Source organism: Oncorhynchus masou, unplaced genomic scaffold (assembly GCF_036934945.1).
Source record: "Oncorhynchus masou masou isolate Uvic2021 unplaced genomic scaffold, UVic_Omas_1.1 unplaced_scaffold_972, whole genome shotgun sequence".
Classification (NCBI taxonomy): domain Eukaryota; kingdom Metazoa; phylum Chordata; class Actinopteri; order Salmoniformes; family Salmonidae; genus Oncorhynchus; species Oncorhynchus masou.
Window position 1 is genome coordinate 216,702 of NW_027016228.1, and position 18,524 is coordinate 235,225.

At 41.5% G+C, this 18,524-nt stretch overlaps 1 pseudogene; it reads right to left on the bottom strand.

Moving 5' to 3' along the window:
* Nucleotides 1-490: 490 nt before the first annotated feature.
* LOC135538485 (zinc finger protein 721-like) lies at nucleotides 491-14,746 on the bottom strand (annotated as a pseudogene).
* Nucleotides 14,747-18,524: the final 3,778 nt, after the last annotated feature.

Consider the following 18,524-nt stretch of genomic DNA (forward strand, 5'->3'; position numbering starts at 1 on the left):
ACTGTTATGGTGGTGGACCATTCTTGGTACACATGGGAAACTGTTGAGTTGGAAAAACAAATCACAAATCGGTGCGCCTGGAACCTACTACCATACCCCGTTCAAAAGCACTTAAATATTTAGTCTTCCAAATTCACCCTCTGAATGGTACTCATACACAATCCATGTCTCATTTCACTGAACAGTCCTTATTTAACCGGCCTCCTCCCCTTCATCTACACGGATTGAAGTGGATGGACCATTCTTTGTACACATGGGAAACTGGTCAGTCTATGTCATGGAAGGAGCCGGTGTTCTTAATGTTTTGTAGACCCAGTGTATAGCACTACAGATAATCAAGTGCTATTTGCATGTGATGCATTTGCTCTGTTGTTTACAGGATGATTTGTATCTTATAGAGCGTGGCTTTAAGGGAATAGTATGGTCACATGTAGACAAAAACGATTGTGAAAAATGAAGAGAGAAAATGTGTATTCATAGAAGTATTTATTCATCATCTACATATTCATATTACACTTCTACGTCTGTGTACAGGAAAGTAGTAGTTGTAAGACGTAAGAGAAAATGTATCAGCTTATTGTTAAATTATTATGACGTTCTTTCCAATACAAAAAGTGTAGGAACTATTGTTTCCAAACTACGTTACCCAATCCAGCCAGCAGATGGCGACGAGCGTCTTTACAGTGTGTATTCTCTCATGCCGTTTCAGGTGTCCTCTCTGGTTAAAACACTTTCCACATTGGGAGCAGTGGTAAGGCTTCTCTCCTTTGTGTATTCTCTCATGAGCTTTCAGGTTTGCTTTCCGGACGAAACTATTTCCATATTGGGAGCAGTGGTAAGGCTTCTCTCCTGTGTGTATTCTCTCATGAGCTTTCAGGGTTGCTTTCCGGTTGAAACTCTTTCCACACTGGGAGCAGTGGTAAGGCTTCTCTCCTGTGTGTATTCTCTCATGTTGTTTCAGTTCCCCCGACTGTTTGAAACACTTTCCACATTAGGAGCAGTGGTAAGGCTTCTCTCCTGTGTGTATTCTCATGTAGTTTCAGGGTTGCTTTCCGGGTGAAACTCTTTCCACATTGGGAGCAGTGGTAAGGCTTCTCTCCTGTGTGTATTCTCATGTAGTTTCAGTGCCCCCGACTGTTTGAAACTCTTTCCACACTGGGAGCAGTGGTAAGGCTTCTCTCCTGTGTGTATTCTCTCATGAGCTTTCAGGTTTCCTTTCCGGATTAAACTCTTTCCACACTGGTAGCAGTGGTAAGGCTTCTCCCCGCTGTGTATTCTCTCATGTTGTTTCAGTGTCCCTGACTGTTTGAAACTCTTTCCACACTGGGAGCAGTGGTAAGGCTTCTCTCCTGTGTGTATTCTCTCATGTTGTTTCAGTGCCCACAACTGTTTGAAACTCTTTCCACACTGGGAGCAGTGGTAAGGCTTCTCTCCTGTGTGTATTCTCTCATGTGTATTCTCTCATGAGCTTTCAGGTTTGTTTTCCGGATGAAACTCTTTCCACACTGGTAGCAGTGGTAAGGCTTCTCCCCGCTGTGTATTCTCTCATGTTGTTTCAGTGCCCCCGACTGTTTGAAACTCTTTCCACACTGGGAGCAGTGGTAAGGCTTCTCTCCTGTGTGTATTCTCTCATGTCGTTTCAGATCCCCCGACTGTTTGAAACTCTTTCCACACTGGGAGCAGTGGTAAGGCTTCTCTCCTGTGTGTATTCTCTCATGAGCTTTCAGGTTTGCTTTCCGGATTAAACTCTTTCCACACTGGTAGCAGTGGTAAGGCTTCTCCCCGCTGTGTATTCTCTCATGTTTTTTCAGGTCCCCTAACCGGTTACAACCCTTTCTACAGTGGGAGCACTGGTGTTGTCTTGCTAGTTTGGACGTCCCTGGCTTTGGTTCCTCCGAGTCTGGTCTTTCTCCTGCCAAAGACAGTGTTATTTTTAAATAGAGACCCGAATGAAACCACATGGTAAAACAACCTTGCTACGAGGGTAAATCCTAAATCAGATCTCTCAATAACCCGAGGCCAGTTTTAACAATCTTAGTGTGATTTTAAAACAAATGTAGAGCTTCCTGGTAATTACTGATATGTTTACATTACTTATTTTATTCATCCTGTTTTACAAGTCAGAACACAAAAACCGAGACAGTTCTACGACACTGAAGACACAGACGTCGCTGGATTCCAATTGAACAGGTGGTTCTAAATATGTAACATTCATAGCTGTATGATACAGAATGTGACCTACACACTTCCTCAAACATAGAATAACTAAAGAAGTAATTGTGTGGAAGTCCAAAACTTGTTTTTACGTCGAAGATACAAAGCACATCAGTAACATCTCCCCGTTGTTGAAAGGGTTCGACACATTGCTGTTTAAATGGACCAATTTCTTATTTAGACATTCACAGATTTTCAACATTTTGATTATCGCTGATGTCATATTTTGGGTAAATGTTCCTAAAACTGATAGTAACAACAAAAAACAAAAATATAAATGCAACATGTAAGGTGTTGGATGTTTCATGAGCATCACTGTTCGTCAACATTTATTCTTTGCCAAGATAATCCATCCACCTGACAGGTGTGGCATATCAAGAAGCTGATTGAACGGTTAGCACAGAAAAGTGCCACACAAAACCATTTGAAAACAGAGTCCCCTCAACAACCAAAGTTATACTCACAGACATTATTGTAACAGTTTTAGAAACCTTAGAGTGTTTTCTATCCAAACCTACCAATTATATTCATATCCTAGCTTCTGGGCAGGTAGCAGGTCATTTACTTTGGGAAAGCTTTTCATCCAGACGTGAAAATACTGCCCCCTATCTCAAACAGGTTATAAGGAAAGAAATTCCACAACTGAACTTCTAAAAGGGCACACATGTTAATTGAAATGAATTCCCGATAACTACCTCATGATGCTACAGTCCTCCTTTAAGACTCCATAATGTTTCATTAGATGCTACAGTCCTCCTTTATTAGATGCTACAGTCCTCCTTTAAGACTCCATAATGTTTCATCATTAGATGCTACAGTCCTCCTTTAAGACTCCATAATGTTTCATCATTAGATGCTACAGTCCTCCTTTAAGACTCCATAATGTTTCATCATTAGATGCTATAGTCCTCCTTTAAGAATCTATAATGCTTCATCATTAGCTGTTACAGTCCTCCTTTAAGACTCCATCATGTTTAGAATGTGTCTGGAAGCGCTACTCTATCTATTCTACTCTCATCCTTTCGGTTTTAATAATATTTAAAAATAATAATGTTATAATAGGTAATAACTAACTTTAATAACTAGGGTTAATACCTGCCTGGTGCACCAACATAATATTTATTTAGCCCCCTCTAACAATACCGCTACAGAATTAGCATAGTAGGCCATGTAACTTAACCTGTAGTGACACCCAGCCCGTGAACGGGACCGTTATCATCATCTGACACTAATTAGCATAACGCAACGGACATAAATCTTCCTAGAAAATCTTCCTATTCATGAAAATCACAAGTGAAATATATTGGAACACAGCTTAGCCTTTTGTTAATCACCCTGTCATCTCAGATTTTCAAAATATGCTTTACAGCCAACGCTAGACAAGCATCTGTGTAGGTTTATCATAGCCTAGCATAGCATTATGCCTTGCTAGCAGCAGGCAAACTTGTCACGGAAATCAGAAAAGCAATCAAATTAAATAGTTTACTTCGGATGTTTTCACTCACGAGACTCCCAGGTAGACAGCCAAAGTTCATATTTTCCCAAAAGATTATTTTTGTAGGCGAAATAGCTCCGTTTGTTCTTCACGTTTGGCTGAGAAATCGCCCGGAAATTGCGGTCACAACCCCGAAAAATATTCCATTCCTTCATAATATCGACAAAAACATGGCAAACGTTGTTTAGAATCAATCCTCAAGGTGTTTTTCTAATATCTATTTGATAATATATCTGTCGGGACAATTCCTTTTTCTCTAGGACCGATTAGAGTAATGGCTACCTCTGCACTTTACGCAAGAATCTCTCTCGGAGCCACCATGTGACCACTTACGCAATGCGCCCCCATACGGCTATTCTTCAACAGAAATGCGTAAAACTACGTCACAATGCTGTAGACACCTTGGGGAATACATAGAAAGCGTAGGCTCGTTGATGGTATATTCAAAGCAATATAGGGAGTCATTGGAACGCAGCGCTTTCAAAACCTGGGGCACTTCCGGATTGGATTTTTCTCAGGCTTTCGCCTGCAACATCAGTTCTGTTATACTCACAGACAATATCTTTACAGTTTTGGAAATGTTAGAGTGTTTTCTATCCAAAGCTGTCAATTATATGCATATTCAAGCATCTTTTCCTGACAAAATATCCCGTTTAAAACAGGGACGTTTTTTTCTTCCAAAGATGAAAATACTGCCCCCTAACACCAAGAGGTTTTAAGGTAATCAGAAATATTTAGGACTAACTTATTCCTTGACACCCATTCTGAAACTAACTGCAGCTCTATGTTAAGTGTTGCAGTCATTTCAGTCGCTGTAGTAGCTGACGTGTACGGTGTTGAGTCATCCGCATACATAGACTCACTGACTTTACTCAAATGTCATTGGCATGTTGTTGGTAAAGATTGAAAAAAGTAGGTGCCAAACAGCTGCCCTGGGGAATTCCTGATTCAAACTTGATTTTGTAGCTCTGGGGCGGCAGGTAGCCTAGTGGTTAGAGCGGTAGGCCAGTAACCGAAAGATTGCTGGATCGAATCCCTGAGTTGACAAGGTAAAAAACTCTGTCGTTCTGCCCCTGAACAAGGCAGTCGTAGGCCGTCATTGAAAAAAATAATTTGTTCTTAAGTGACTTGCCTAGTTAAATAAAGGTTACATTTTAAAAGAAACACTCTTTATCCACAATATAGCAGGGGGTGTAAAGCCATACGTTTTTGTCAGCAACAGACTATGATCGATAATGTCAAATGCCGCACCGAAGTCTAACAAAACAGCCCCAACAATATTTTTATCATCAATTTCGCTCAGCCAATCAGTCATTTGCAAGTGCTGTGCTTGTTGAATGAACTTCCCTATAAGCTTAAAGTCTATATTTGTTTACTGTAAAATAGCATTGTATCTGGTCAAATATTTTTTTCCAAAATTGTAAGGGTTGGTAACAGGCTGATTGGTCAGCTATTTAAGCCAGTAAAGAGAGCTTTACTATTCTTGGGGAGTGGAATGACTTCAGGTTCCCTCCAGGCCTGAGGGAACACACTTTCTAGTGGGCTTAAATTAAAGACAAGGCAAATAGGAATGGCAATATCGGCCGCTATTATTCTCAATTTTCCATCCACGTTGTCAGACACCAATGACTTGTCATTGTAGATTTTATTTGCGCAAAATTTCATTGACGATGCTCCACAGCTTTTTACTATCATTCTTCATGTCATTTATCTTTGTTTCATTGTGTACTTTCTTCTTTTTATTCAGTTTAGTCAATGATGTCTCAATTTGCAATAGGTTTGCCAATCAGTTATTCAGCCAGACCTATTTGCCATCTCTTTTGCCTCCCTCTTCACCATTTTTAAATTCCTCATCAATCCACGTGGATTTAACAGTTTTTACAGTCATTTTCTCAATGGGTGCTGCTTATTAGTAACTGGGATAAGCAGTTTCAAATGTGTCAAGGGCAGTGTCTGGTTGCTCCTCAATACACACCACAGACCAACAAATATTATTTACATCAATAACATATTAACACATAATATTAGTCCCAGCCTTGGGAACGGTGGTTTTCCTAGACATGGCTACTATATTGTGATCACTACATCTGATGGATCTGGATACTGCTTTAAAACCCATTTCTGCAGCATTAGTAAAGATATGATCAAACCATGTTGATGATTTCATTCCTCCCCTGTTTGTCACTACCCTGGTAGGTTAATTGATAACCTGAACCAGGTTGCAGGCACTGGTTACAGTTCGAAGCTTTCTCTTGAGTAGGCAGCCTGATCACAGTTTTCCTCCAGTATTAGATAATTAAAGAAGTGACAGGAAGTGAAAGAGACTGGGTGTTATGTCAGAAGTTAATGGTTCTCTGAAGAAAGACAGATGGCTTCGGAATGTGTTGGGTGGATGAGAGGAGAGCAAAGTGTGACACAGGGGAGGCGAACATCTGTGGATTAGATGAAGGAGAGGTTGAGGTCAGGACAGATTCTCATCAGGGAGAAAGGTCTGGTATCCTGTTACTCTCTTTACTCTCTTCCTGTGGAACCATAAGATGTAACGATTGGAGAGAAGGAGGAGTGTCTTAAGTGAGACATATATCTGGATGGAACAAATGTTGGGTTGTCTGAATTACAGATGTACAGAACCTTTGGGAATAATTAAACCTGGTTAAAGCTTCTCTCGTGTCGGTGAGTTATTTACTGTGAAAAAAATAACCTAATAACATCAACAACATAGGAATCCCCACAAACAATTGTATGATCTCTTATATAGAACATTAGGCCCAGCCTTTTGGAACTTTGGTTTTCCTAGATATGACTACTATATTGTGATCACAACATCCGATGAATTTGGATACTGCTTTCAAACAAATTTCTGCAGCAATAGTAAAGATATGATCAAAATATGTTGATGATTCAATTTCTGTACTGTTTGTAACTACCCTGGTACGTTGATTGATTTATAAACTGAACCAGGTTGCAGGTGTAACAGTATAACTTTAGACCGTCCCCTCGCACATACCTGGGCGCGAACCAGGGACCCTCTGCACACATCAACAACAGTCACCCACGAAGCATCGTTACCCATCGCTCCACAAAAGCCGCGGCTCTTGCAGAGCAAGGGGAGTCACTACCTCAAGGTCTCAGAGCAAGTGACGTCACCGATTGAAACGCTATTTAGCGTGCACCACCGCTAACTAGCTAGCCGTTTCACATCCGTTACACAGGCACTGGTTACAGTTCGAAGCTTTCTCTTGAGTAGGCAGCCTGATCACAGCTTTCCTCCAGTATTAGTTAATTAATTAACAGTGTCTTGAGTTGAGTTTGCCTGTTCTACAGTCTTGTAAAGATAAGGGGTTTGACTGGGACAGGCAATGTAACATCCATCATGTTTTATGGAAACGTTTTTGTAAAACAAGCACCTTATATCAGGTCATCTTGAAACTTTCCCTGGAAAGCTAACTTTCATCAAGGTTTTATATGGTCTATTGGTTTCTCTCTTTTCATTGGCAGAATCCTTTTTCAGTGTTATGATATTCATAACATCCATATACACCAGTCTATCTTCCTGTCAACTAACAGAACTCTGTTGGTTGTCCTGGTAACAGATACCAGTGGACAGATCTATTTATTTGTTCAAACTAAACTACTTACTTTGAGTCAAATCTGATCCTTTCTTCTCTTCTCCTCCTCTCACAGTTCCACTCAGCCCTGTTGTTTTCCTGCAGTCCACCAGCAGCACAGACAACCTCTTCATACCCAGCAGTAAGGTGCTACCGGGAGAGGCACGACACGGGGACTCCGGGAGGGAGGAAGGGCTAGCGTTGTCCTGGTAACCATAAAGAGGAGACACAGACACATACCATTATGGATGCTGATGTCACTGTTGTCATAAACTGCTTTACAGAAACACAGCCCAGACCCAGATAGAGCAAGCTGTATGCTCGACCAGACCAAGCTGTACCATCTGGTCTTCTGAAATGGAGAGACTCTTCTCTGTCTCGTCAGCATCAGGATGTTGAGGCTCCCCAGAGGATCCACGATAGTCATGTCTCTCTCCTGTGTTAACGAGAACATCAAACAGATGGTGAACTTATTACCATCATCAATTATTACTTTCTATTACAGTCATAGGGTCTTATAAGTGGCATTAATATCTCTAAATTAATTGGATGCCTTTTGTGTCCCTTCAATATTTTAAGTATAAATTATGCTCCATTATTACATTTTAAAAGCCTGTTAAATATAATTAAATCTAATTTAAAAGTCCCAAAAATATATGTAGCAATGGCAGATTGACCCTTTAACAATTTATATAGTACTGAACATCACATTGAAGTGAATAACTTAAGTAAAATGCCCCTTAAAACCACACATTAATTCAACAACTGCATAGTTTGTGCCCTTGTTTTTAGGACAGTACTCACTGGTGTTAATATGATATTCTGTCTCCTCCTCTTGCACTCCCAAAACCTCTTCCTCCTTCACCTTTACTGAGATAGAACCTTTTAGAGAGGAAGAGGATGCTTTCTCTTCTTTCCCTATAACAGCCTCCTCTTCCTCCTTTTTCATTCTGAAAGGTTCTTTCTCTCCTTTCACTGTAATATCCTCCTCTTCGTCTTTCACGACAATGTCCAGCGCCAGAGCATCTTTCTCCGGACAGCAGACATCCTCTTCTTCAGCAGGGGATGAGTAGTTTAATGAGCTCATGGTCAGGGATGTTAGCTAGTTAGTTAGCATTAGCGAATAGCCTAGTGCTAGGCTCAGTATCAATCTTTAACAAATTTGCAAATTGAACAAGCACATTAGGTTCAAGTTAACGTCAACTGAAATGTGTTTTAAACACTGCGATTAGCTAATGCACATTAACATGGCCTAAAACGTCAATCTTTCAGTTTTATGTTGTCTTGCAAGCTATCGAGGTGGTTGAAAGAGTTGGCGTTTTGTTGTTCCTGAAGAAGCGTCCAGTCCAGTAAATTATACGTCACGAAAGAAGCATCACCTGAAAGACGCTCATCGCCATCTGCTGGCTGGAGTGGGTAACGCAGTTTGTAAACAATAGTTTCAACACTTTTTGTATTGGAAAGAACGTCATAATAATTTAATAATAAACTGATATATTTTCTCTTACGTCTTACAACTAATGTTTTCCTGTACACAGACGTAGAAGCGTAATATCAATATGTAGATGATGAATAAATACTTCCATGAATAGGTAGTGTGTTTATACATTTAACATTTACATTTAAGTCATTTGGCAGACGCTCTTATCCAGAGCGACTTACAAATTGGTGAATTCACCTTATGACATCCAGTGGAACAGCCACTGCGGTGCCGTTCCCCTCACAGCTCCGTAGGCAAGCACCATGGTCTTGTAGCGGATGCGAGCTTCAACTGGAGGCCAGTGGAGAGAGCGGAGGAGCGGGGTGACGTGAGAGAACTTGGGAAGGTTGAACACCAGACGGGCTGCGGCGTTCTGGATGAGTTGTAGGGGTTTAATGGCACAGGCAGGGAGCCCAGCCAACAGCGAGTTGCAGTAATCCAGACGGGAGAGCCAGGCTGCCCAAACTGTTGCATATACCCTGACTCTGCATGCAATGAACGCAAGAGAAGTGACACAATTTCACCTGGTTAATATTGCCTGCTAACCTGGATTGCTTTTAGCTAAATATGCAGGTTTAAAAATATATACTTCTCTGTATTGATTTTAAGAAAGGCATTGGTGTTATGGTTAGGTACACATTGGAGCAACGATACGCACCGCATCGACAGGACATGCTAGATAAACTAGTAATATCATCACCCATGTGTAGTTATAACTAGTGATTATGATTGATTGATTGTTTTTATAAGAAGTTTAATGCTAGCTAGCAACTTACCTTGGCTTCTACTACATTCGTGTAACAGGCAGGATCCTCGTGGAGTGTAATGAGGCAGGTGGTTAGAGCGTTGGACGAGTTAACTGTAAGGTTGCACGTTTGGATCCCCCGAGCTGACAAGGTGAAATTCTAGCGTTCTGCCCCTGGACAAGGCAGTTAACCCACCGTTCCAAGGCCGTCATTGAAAATAAGAATGTGTTCTTAACTGACTTGCCTAGTTAAATAAGGATTAAATAAATAAATTAAATAAAGGTGTAAAAAAAAAATTATACAAACTTGAAATCGGCCCTAATTAATCGGCCTACATCTAAGATGGAGTATGTCAGTTTCAATGTTACGGTCTTTGATTCAATTATATTTTTGAAACTCAGGCTGTGTGTGTTTATCTGCGTCATTCCTTGATCATTCCTTGTGGTCCTGTAGCTCAGTTGGTGGAGTATAGTGCTTGTTAAACCAGGGTAGTGGGTTTGATTCCTGGGACCATCCATATGTTAAGTGTTTGTACACATGACTGCAAATCCCTTTGGATAAAAGTGTCTGCTAAATGGCAGATATATCCACTGATTATACCAAAGCCTCAATTCGTCGGGGCATGGACTCTACAAGGTGCCGAAAGCTTTCCACAGGGATGCTGGCACATGTTGACTCCAATGCTTCCTTTGGGTGCAGTGGAGGCTCCTCAGAGGAGGAAGGGGAGGCTCCTGAGGAGGAAGGGGAGGCTACTGAGAGGAGGATGGGGAGGCTCCTGAGAGGAGGAAGGGGAGGCTCCTCAGAGGAGGAAGGGGAGGCTCCTGAGAGGAGGAAGGGGAGGCTCCTGAGAGGAGGAAGGGGAGGCTCCTGAGGAGGAAGGGGAGGCTCCTCAGAGGAGGAAGGGGAGGCTCCTGAGGAGGAAGGGGAGGCTCCTCAGAGGAGGAAGGGGAGGCTCCTGAGAGGAGGAAGGGGAGGACCCTTTCATAAAAATAAAAATGATAAAACATGTAAAAAAATGTTTAATCATTTTTTAGATAAAACTATATTAAAAATAATCACGTCACCAAATAATTGATGAAAACATGAAGGTCTACAGTAGCCTCAGCAGCATTCTGTAGGGTAGCACCATGGTGTAGCCTGGAGAACAGCGAGTTTCCGTTTCTCCTCTGAGTAATTTGACTTCAATACAAACCTACGAGGTTTTGGAAAAGTTTTTTTTCACCTGGTCACATACAGCTGATCTGTTGTGCATTGAAGTACAGAAGCGAAGGGAAAAGGTGAGAGTAGGAGAGAAGGAATACAACGTGGCTGTAATGAAAGTGAACTGGGTTTACACATGATCAGTGGTGTATTCATTCTGACGATTCTGTTGAAAAACATTTCTTAAACGGAACTTAACGGGGATAAAGATGCCTGAATTTGTTAAAAAAAACTCTCGTTTGCAACTGCTGGACTAATGATTACATTCGAGATCAGCAGGCGAGAGCGGTATTGAATGTGTCACTGTCTGTCACCTTAAATTTTTCTCTCAACCTGTGTGCACCTACGTTGTAAACTTCCATTCATAGGTTTCATTTGTAGCTACCTCATGATGGGTATAGGGAAAATGTTAGTATCATGTAGTATCCTAGACCTATCGCTGTTACGTTGAACAGGGTGAATGGAATATGAATGACAGTCATCCAACATGCTGTAGTAGTAATAAGGCCATGCCCATGAAAAACAAAATGGTCCTCCCTCATCTTAAACGGCACTGACCGCCACTGTTATGGTGGTGGACCATTCTTGGTACACATGGGAAACTGTTGAGTTGGAAAAACAAATCACAAATCGGTGCGCCTGGAACCTACTACCATACCCCGTTCAAAGGCACTTAAATATTTAGTCTTCCAAATTCACCCTCTGAATGGTACTCATACAGAATCCATGTCTCATTTCACTGAACAGTCCTTATTTAACCGGCCTCCTCCCCTTCATCTACACGGATTGAAGCGGATGGACCATTCTTTGTACACATGGGAAACTGGTCAGTCTATGTCATGGAAGGAGCCGGTGTTCTTAATGTTTTGTAGACCCAGTGTATAGCACTACAGATAATCAAGTGCTATTTGCATGTGATGCATTTGCTCTGTTGTTTACAGGATGATTTGTATCTTATAGAGCGTGGCTTTAAGGGAATAGTATGGTCACATGTAGACAAAAACGATTGTGAAAAATGAAGAGAGAAAATGTGTATTCATAGAAGTATTTATTCATCATCTACATATTCATATTACACTTCTACGTCTGTGTACAGGAAAGTAGTAGTTGTAAGACGTAAGAGAAAATGTATCAGCTTATTGTTAAATTATTATGACGTTCTTTCCAATACAAAAAGTGTAGGAACTATTGTTTCCAAACTACGTTACCCAATCCAGCCAGCAGATGGCGACGAGCGTCTTTACAGTGTGTATTCTCTCATGCCGTTTCAGGTGTCCTCTCTGGTTAAAACACTTTCCACATTGGGAGCAGTGGTAAGGCTTCTCTCCTGTGTGTATTCTCTCATGAGCTTTCAGGGTTGCTTTCCGGTTGAAACTCTTTCCACACTGGGAGCAGTGGTAAGGCTTCTCTCCTTTGTGTATTCTCTCATGAGCTTTCAGGTTTGCTTTCCGGACGAAACTATTTCCATATTGGGAGCAGTGGTAAGGCTTCTCTCCTGTGTGTATTCTCTCATGAGCTTTCAGGGTTGCTTTCCGGTTGAAACTCTTTCCACACTGGGAGCAGTGGTAAGGCTTCTCTCCTGTGTGTATTCTCTCATGTTGTTTCACTTCCCCCCACTGTTTGAAACACTTTCCACATTAGGAGCAGTGGTAAGGCTTCTCTCATGTGTGTATTCTCATGTAGTTTCAGGGTTGCTTTCCGGGTGACACTCTTTCCACATTGGGAGCAGTGGTAAGGCTTCTCTCCTGTGTGTATTCTCATGTAGTTTCAGTGCCCCCGACTGTTTGAAACTCTTTCCACCCTGGGAGCAGTGGTAAGGCTTCTCTCCTGTGTGTATTCTCTCATGCCGTTTCAGCTTCTCCGACTTGTTGAAACACTTTCCACAGTGGGAGCAGTGGTAAGGCTTCTCTCCTGTGTGTATTCTCTCATGTTGTTTCAGTGCCCCCGACTGTTTGAAACTCTTTCCACACTGGGAGCAGTGGTAAGGCTTCTGTCCTGTGTGTATTCTCTCATGAGCTTTCAGGTTTCCTTTCCGGATTAAACTCTTTCCACACTGGTAGCAGTGGTAAGGCTTCTCCCCGCTGTGTATTCTCTCATGTTGTTTCAGTGCCCCTGACTGTTTGAAACTCTTTCCACACTGGGAGCAGTGGTAAGGCTTCTCTCCTGTGTGTATTCTCTCATGTTGTTTCAGTGCCCACAACTGTTTGAAACTCTTTCCACACTGGGAGCAGTGGTAAGGCTTCTCTCCTGTGTGTATTCTCTCATGTTGTTTCAGTGCCCCCGACTGTTTGAAACTCTTTCCACACTGGGAGCAGTGGTAAGGCTTCTGTCCTGTGTGTATTCTCTCATGAGCTTTCAGGTTTCCTTTCCGGATTAAACTCTTTCCACACTGGTAGCAGTGGTAAGGCTTCTCCCCGCTGTGTATTCTCTCATGTTGTTTCAGTGCCCCTGACTGTTTGAAACTCTTTCCACACTGGGAGCAGTGGTAAGGCTTCTCTCCTGTGTGTATTCTCTCATGTTGTTTCAGTGCCCACAACTGTTTGAAACTCTTTCCACACTGGGAGCAGTGGTAAGGCTTCTCTCCTGTGTGTATTCTCTCATGAGCTTTCAGGTTTGCTTTCCGGTTGAAACTCTTTCCACACTGGTAGCAGTGGTAAGGCTTCTCCCCGCTGTGTATTCTCTCATGTTGTTTCAGTGCCCCCGACTGTTTGAAACTCTTTCCACACTGGGAGCAGTGGTAAGGCTTCTCTCCTGTATGTATTCTCTCATGTCGTTTCAGTTCCCCCGACTGTTTGAAACTCTTTCCACACTGGGAGCAGTGGTAAGGCTTCTCTCCTGTGTGTATTCTCTCATGAGCTTTCAGGTTTGCTTTCCGGATTAAACTCTTTCCACGCTGGGAGCAGTGGTAAGGCTTCTCTCCTGTGTGTATTCTCTCATGAGCTTTCAGGTTTGCTTTCCGGATTAAACTCTTTCCACACTGGTAGCAGTGGTAAGGCTTCTCCCCGCTGTGTATTCTCTCATGTTGTTTCAGTGCCCCTGACTGTTTGAAACTCTTTCCACACTGGGAGCAGTGGTAAGGCTTCTCTCCTGTGTGTATTCTCTCATGTTGTTTCAGTGCCCACAACTGTTTGAAACTCTTTCCACACTGGGAGCAGTGGTAAGGCTTCTCTCCTGTGTGTATTCTCTCATGAGCTTTCAGGTTTGCTTTCCGGTTGAAACTCTTTCCACACTGGTAGCAGTGGTAAGGCTTCTCCCCGCTGTGTATTCTCTCATGTTGTTTCAGTGCCCCCGACTGTTTGAAACTCTTTCCACACTGGGAGCAGTGGTAAGGCTTCTCTCCTGTATGTATTCTCTCATGTCGTTTCAGTTCCCCCGACTGTTTGAAACTCTTTCCACACTGGGAGCAGTGGTAAGGCTTCTCTCCTGTGTGTATTCTCTCATGAGCTTTCAGGTTTGCTTTCCGGATTAAACTCTTTCCACGCTGGGAGCAGTGGTAAGGCTTCTCTCCTGTGTGTATTCTCTCATGAGCTTTCAGGTTTGCTTTCCGGATTAAACTCTTTCCACACTGGTAGCAGTGGTAAGGCTTCTCCCCGCTGTGTATTCTCTCATGTTTTTTCAGGTCCCCTAACCGGTTACAACCCTTTCTACAGTGGGAGCACTGGTGTTGTCTTGCTAGTTTGGACGTCCCTGGCTTTGGTTCCTCCGAGTCTGGTCTTTCTCCTGCCAAAGACAGTGTTATTTTTAAATAGAGACCCGAATGAAACCACATGGTAAAACAACCTTGCTACGAGGGTAAATCCTAAATCAGATCTCTCAATAACCCGAGGCCAGTTTTAACAATCTTAGTGTGATTTTAAAACAAATGTAGAGCTTCCTGGTAATTACTGATATGTTTACATTACTTATTTTATTCATCCTGTTTTACAAGTCAGAACACAAAAACCTGGACAGTTCTAGGACACTGAAGACACAGACGTCGCTGGATTCCAATTGAACAGGTGGTTCTAAATATATAACATTCATAGCTGTATGATACAGAATGTGACCTACACACTTCCTTAAACATAGAATAACTAAAGAAGTAATTTTGTGTGGAAGTCCAAAACGTGTTTTTACATCGAAGATACAAAGCACATCAGTAACATCACCCCGTTGTTGAAAGGGTTCGACACATTGCTGTTTAAATGGACCAATTTCTTATTTAGATGTTCACAGATTTTCAACATTTTGATTATCGCTGATGTCATATTTTGTGTAAATGTTCCTAAAACTGATAGTAACAACAAAAAACAAAAATATAAATGCAACATGTAAGGTGTTGGATGTTTCATGAGCATCACTGTTCGTCAACATTTATTATTTGCCAAGATAATCCATCCACCTGACAGGTGTGGCATATCAAGAAGCTGATTGAACAGCTTGGTTAGCACAGAAAAGTGCCACACAAAACCATTTGAAAACAGAGTCCCCTCAACAACCAAAGTTATACTCACAGACATTATTGTAACAGTTTTAGAAACCTTAGAGTGTTTTCTATCCAAACCTACCAATTATATTCATATCCTAGCTTCTGGGCAGGTAGCAGGTAATTTACTTTGGGAAAGCTTTTCATCCAGACGTGAAAATACTGCCCCCTATCTCAAACAGGTTATAAGGAAAGAAATTCCACAACTGAACTTCTAAAAGGGCACACATGTTAATTGAAATGAATTCCCGATAACTACCTCATGATGCTACAGTCCTCCTTTAAGACTCCATAATGTTTCATCATTAGATGCTACAGTCCTCCTTTAAGACTCCATAATGTTTCATCATTAGATGCTGCAGTCCTCCTTTAAGACTCCATAATGTTTCATCATGAGATGCTACAGACCTCCTTTAAGACTCCATAATGTTTAATCATTAGGTGCAACAGTCCTCCTTTAAGAATCTATAATGTTTCATAATTAGGTGCTTCAGTCCTCCTTTAAGACTCCATAATGTTTCATCATTAGATGCTACAGTCCTCCTTTAAGACTCCATAATGTTTCATCATTAGATTCTACAGTCCTCCTTTAAGACTCCATAATGTTTCATCATTAGATGCTACAGTCCTCCTTTAAGAATCTAAAATGCTTCATCATTAGCTGTTACAGTCCTCCTTTAAGTCTCCATCATGTTTAGAATGTGTCTGGAAGCGCTACTCTATCTATTCTACTCTCATCCTTTCGGTTTTAATAATATTTAAAAATAATAATGTTATAATAGGTAATAACTAACTTTAATAACTAGGGTTAATACCTGCCTGGTGCACCAACAAAATATTTCTTTAGCCCCCTCTAACAATACCGCTACAGAATTAGCATAGTCGGCCATGTAACTTAACCTGTAGTGACACCCAGCCCGTGAACGGGACCGTTATCATCATCTGACACTAATTAGCATAACGCAACGGACATAAATCTTCCTAGAAAATATTCCTATTCATGAAAATCACAAGGGAAATATATTGCAACACAGCTTCGCCTTTTGTTAATCACCCTGTCATCTCAGATTTTCAAAATATGCTTTACAGCCAACGCTAGACAAGCATCTGTGTAAGTTTATCATAGCCTAGCATAGCATTATGCCTTGCTAGCAGCAGGCAAACTTGTCACGGAAATCAGAAAAGCAATCAAATTAAATCGTTTACCTTTGATGAACTTCGGATGTTTTCACTCACGAGACTCCCAGGTAGACAGCCAAAGTTCATATTTTCCCAAAAGATTATTTTTGTAGGCGAAATAGCTCCGTTTGTCCTTCACGTTTGGCTGAGAAATCGCCGGAAATATCGGTCACAACTCCGAAAAATATTCCAAATTAGCTCCATAATATCGACAAAAACATGGCAAACGTTGTTTAGAATCAATCCTCAAGGTGTTTTTCTAATATCTATTTGATAATATATCCGTCGGGACAATTCCTTTTTCTCTAGGACCGATTAGAGTAATGGCTACCTCTGCACTTTACGCGAGAATCTCTCTCGGAGCCACCATGTGACCACTTACGCAATGCGCCCCCATATGGCTATTCTTCAACAGAAATGCGTAAAACTACGTCACAATGCTGTAGACACCTTGGGGAATACGTAGAAAGCGTAGGCTCGTTGATGGTATATTCAAAGCCATATAGGGAGTCATTGGAACGCAGCGCTTTCAAAACCTGGGGCACTTCCGGGTTGGATTTTTCTCAGGCTTTCGCCTGCAACATCAGTTCTGTTATACTCACAGACAATATCTTTACAGTTTTGGAAACGTTAGAGTGTTGTCTATCCAAAGCTGTCAATCATATGCATATTCTAGCATCTTTTCCCATTTAAAACGGGGACGTTTTTTCCCAAAAATGAAAATACTGCCCCCTAACACCAAGAGGTTTTAAGGTAATCAGAAATATTTAGAACTAACTTATTCCTTGACACCCATTCTGAAACTAACTGCAGCTCTATGTTAAGTGTTGCAGTCATTTCAGTCGCTGTAGTAGCTGACGTGTACGGTGTTGAGTCATCCGCATACATAGACTCACTGGCTTTACTCAAATGTTATTGGCGTGTTGTTGGTAAAGATTGAAAAAAGTAGGTGCCAAACAGCTGCCCTGGGGAATTCCTGATTCAAACTTGATTTTGTAGCTCTGGGGCGGCAGGTAGCCTAGTGGTTAGAGCGGTAGGCCAGTAACCGAAAGATTGCTGGATCGAATCCCTGAGTTGGCAAGGTAAAAAACTCTGTCGTTCTGCCCCTGAACAAGGCAGTTGTAGGTCGTCATTGAAAAAAATAATTTGTTCTTAACTGACTTGCCTAGTTAAATAAAGGTTACATTTTAAAAGAAAAACTCTTTATCCACAATATAGCAGGGGGTGTAAAGCCATACATTTTTGTCAGCAACAGACTATGATCGATAATGTCAAATGCCGCACCGAAGTCTAACAAAACAGCCCCAACAATATTTTTATCATCAATTTTGCTCAGCCAATCAGTCATTTGCAAGTGCTGTGCTTGTTGAATGAACTTCCCTATAAGCTAAAAGTCTATATTTGTTTACTGTAAAATAGCATTGTATCTGGTCAAATATTTTTTTCCCAAAATTGTAAGGGTTGGTAACAGGCTGATTGGTCAGCTATTTAAGCCAGTAAAGGGAGCTTTACTATTCTTGGGTAGTGGAATGACTTTAGCTTCCCTCCAGGCCTGAGGGAACACACTTTCTAGTAGGCTTAAATTAAAGACAAGGCAAATAGGAATGGCAATATCGGCCGCTATTATCCTCAATTGTCCATCCACGTTGTCAGACACCAGTGACTTGTCATTGTAGATTTTATTTGCGCAAAATTTCATTGACGATGTCACTGTCTGTCACCTTAAATTTCTCTCAACCTGTGTGCACCTACGTTGTAAACTTTCATTCATTGACTAGGTTGTAGCTACCTCATGATGGGTATAGGGAAAATGTGAGTATAATGTAGTATCCTAGACCTATCGCTGTTACGTTGAACAGGGTGAATGGAATATGAATGACAGTCATCCAACATGTCATACAACATCTACTACATCTACATGTAGTAGAAATAAGGCCATGCCCATGAAAAACAAAATGGTCCTCCCTCATCTTAAACGGCACTGGCCATGTCTCAAGGCATAACAATCCTTATTTAACCGGCCTCCTCCCCTTCATCTACACTGATTGAAGTGGATTTAACATCAGTGACATCAGTAAGGGATCATAGCTTTCACCTGGATTCACCTGGTCAGTCTATGTCATGGAAGGAGCAGCTG